Genomic DNA, 3,676 nt, shown 5'->3' with positions numbered 1-3,676 from the left:
GCCAATTCATCAGGTGTATAGTATGTTCCATAGCAGTAAGTTCTTTGGGAAAAAATAAATCAGAGAAAAAGAATAGAGGGTTGGAGAGTTGAGTAATGTTGCAGTTTTATCTGGGGAGATAGAGGAAGGCCTTACTGAAATTATGAGCAAAGACCCAAAGATGATGAGACAGTAGGCTGTGTGGATATATGAGGGAAAAGCCTTCTGGGCAGAGGGAACAGCAAGTGCAAAGGCCCTGAGGCAGGAGTATGCCTTGTGTGTTTGAGGATGCCAAGGAGTCTGGAGTGGTTGTAAAGGGTGAGTGAGAGGAAGGTAGTAAAAAGTGAGATCTAACAGGTGATGGGGTTACTGGGTCATTCACTGCGAGAACTTTGACTTTAACTCTGAGTGAGACAAAAGCCACTGGAAGGTTGTAGGTAGAGGAATTACGTGATTGAATGATTAAATACAGCACTGTACACACTATACACCACCTTAACATACATTATTATACTTGATCTTCATAATGACCTGAAGAGATAAGAAGAACAGGAATTATTAGTCCTATTTTCAAAGGATTACATTATAGAAATTAATAGCACAGGCTCTGGAGGTAAACAGATGTGGATTTGAATCCTGAGGCAGCTGCATAAGAGCCAGGACTTTGTGCAAGAGTCAGCTTTGGTTTCCTCATCTCTGCAATGGAGAAAATAACACTATTGGGAGAGAAGATAAAATTACCAGTGGACATGCCTAGGTAGTGTCCAGCACGTGTTTTGCTCAGTGAACGTGACATTTGTCGGTACATTTTCCAGTTAGAAGGCATTTTAGACATCGTTCAACTTTGAAGGTCTTTGCATTGGCAAAAGCTGAATCGGCATCTGCTGGGGTAAATACACAGGCTCCTGGGCCAATGCCACAACTACTGAGCCCCTAATTCTGTTGCTTTGAAGCCTCATTTCAACGGCTAACAACTTAAAGTGAACCTAGCAATGGAGGTTAAGGCAGCTCCAATGCAATAACTGAGTAAATTATAGAACTTCTCTGAGCCTCATTTTTCTCATGTGTAGAGTGAAAACAGTGTCTACTACTGGAAATGGTGGGCACGATGCCTGCAAAGCTCTGCAAGCTCTACCAGGGCAGGTATGTGCTGAACACTCCATCGTTGTTAGTTACAAAGCAAGGTTCTCAAAATTACATTGTCCTTAAAATTAACTCACCATAAAAAAAATTCACTTGCATTACTTTGAGTATTTTTTCACTTTTAACAATTGAAATTGAATTTAAAAGAAACTTCATATCAGAAAGATTATTGTGGTTGCTCCCACAGTACATATACTAAAATTGGAATGACTCAGAGAAGATTAGTATGGCCCCTGTGCAAAAAGATTATCTATGTACCATCCAATGTCATCCTGTGGGTTCCCCGGTGCTACGAGGACAACTTACTCAGAGAATCACTGGAAGGAGGACACCAGGATATAAAGGAATACTTTTAGGATCACGTTCCTTGCTGATGCTTTTGTCTCAGGGTTGGGGCAAATATGGAACTTGTGGCCTAGGACACAGAGGGGGCAGATGAAGAAAGTGTCTGTTTCTTTCCAGGAAGGCTGAAAATAGATACATTGGTGCCAAGCTCTGCAACATTTACACAAGACAGGAAACCTCATCATGCACAGGACTACTTTTGCCTAGGGAGACCTGGCAACCAATTAAAGTGGTTGTCAAGCTGTAGTGCTTGGAGTCTACAAAAAAGAACAGACCTGCAGTGTTGAAGATTTATTCTCTAGGACTGTAGGAGAGCCACTTCGAATACACAATTCATGTGGATTCTTGGCGGACTCCTCCCGGGCCCTACTGCTTTTTCCTTGCCTTCTTGGGTTAAAGTATTACTCAAGTATTTATGAAAAAGGAGCATCAAGTGTGGCTGGGGTCCAGCATAGTTCAGTGCAATCAACTTGCACCAGCCCTCAGCCATGCTATGATACCGATTTTGCTATTAAATAATTGAAGAGGGGTTAGAGAGAACCAAACAGAATTACACCAGTTGCAAGCATTTATCAAACACCTAGCTTACCCTAGAAGCCATGCTAGAGAATTTTACTGTTAGCTTATGCACAGCAACTCTCTAAAAGGGGGTCTCATTAGACCCATTTTAAGGACGATGAAATACAGTGAGGTAAAGTAACTTGTCTGAGGTCACATGGCAACTTAGCTGCAGAGCTCAATTCAAATTACAGCATGCCTCATGCCAAAGTCCCATTATGCAGATGTTCAGACAACAAGTAGGGTTTTAAAGACAGAGAAGAAGGCAGCAAGGCTCTGAGGAAGGCTACTCTTTCCAGGAGTGTGTGCAGAATTTAATGGCATCTGTCCTGGTATTGGTTTAACTGAATTGGGAATTGTGTATAATGCTAGACCAGCTATCTGGGTCTACACCTAAAAGAGTGATGGAATCATTAATCCTGGAAGACAAGGAGACATGTTTTCTGGAATTAGCTCTTTTGCCAGCAAGTGACATACCTGTAATGGGTCTGCTAACATCGTGGTACAGTTATCCTGGGAAGAGTTTGCACAGGCCACCTGGCTGTGCCCTTACCCGTTGGGGGCATTTGATAAGACTGAACAGAGTATTGCTAATCCATTTCCTTATCAGTAGTAGTCCACACAAAAGGCCCTATTGGTTGTCAATTTCAGCTTTAAAGAATGGTCACATGATCAGGTAAGATACATTTGTGAAAAAGGTTTAGTGGACTCAATTAATAATAACAATGATATGAACATAGTACTTAATATGTGCCAGACACTATCCTGAGCAATTTTTTCATGTGATAACTCGTTTAACCTCTGAGGACTATTATCCCCATTTTACAGACAAAGAAGCAGAAAAGTAAACTCACTCAGGATCACTCAACAGCTAGGTGGCAAAGCTTGGATTTGAAATACAACAGAATGGCTTCACAATTTTCCATGCCCATGGGTCACTCAGTATAAAGTCAGATGTCATCTGTCAGAGGCATGCAATGAAATTCAGTTGCTATGAGGGGATTCGTGCAAGAAGCAAAACACTTAGCTAGGCTGAGCCCAACTCTCTGAGCAATATCTGAATCTTAGAAAAGTTTTGCTGTTTTCTACTTACTTAATGTGGACCTTTTAGGGATAAGTCATATGCCATCATAGATATAATAACTACGATGCTTTTGATTATAAGAAACAAAAATACTAATAGTTTTTTTAAAAATATTTTTATTTGGGATCCCTGGGTGGCGCAGTGGTTTAGCGCCTGCTTTTGGCCCAGGACGCGATCCTGGAGACCCGGGATCGAATCCCACATCGGGCTCCCGGTGCATGGAGCCTGCTTCTCCTTCTGCCTGTGTCTCTGCCTCTCTCTCTCTCTCTGTGTGACTATCATAAAATATATATATATATATATATATATATATATATATATATATATATATATATTTGGAGCCCTTCTCAGGCCCAATCCCAGGACTCTGGGATCATGACCTGAGCCAAAGACAGACACTTAATTGACTGAGACACCCAGGAGCCCCCAAAATACTAACAGTATTAAAAGTAAAGGTAATTAATTTTCTCATACAACAAGAAGTCTGGAGACCATGGTTCAAAGATCCTCAGCATGTTGGTGATATCTCCCCTCATGGTCCCAAGATAGTTGCAGCAGTTCCAAGCA

The 3,676-nt window shown here is 41.4% G+C and overlaps 1 pseudogene; it reads left to right on the top strand.

The window, feature by feature from the left end:
- Positions 1-1,297: 1,297 nt before the first annotated feature.
- On the top strand, positions 1,298-1,394 carry LOC112666123 (U6 spliceosomal RNA; annotated as a pseudogene).
- Positions 1,395-3,676: the final 2,282 nt, after the last annotated feature.

This window comes from Canis lupus, chromosome 20 (genome assembly GCF_003254725.2).
Source record: "Canis lupus dingo isolate Sandy chromosome 20, ASM325472v2, whole genome shotgun sequence".
Taxonomy (NCBI): domain Eukaryota; kingdom Metazoa; phylum Chordata; class Mammalia; order Carnivora; family Canidae; genus Canis; species Canis lupus.
This window is presented reverse-complemented; position numbering and strand designations above follow the sequence as displayed.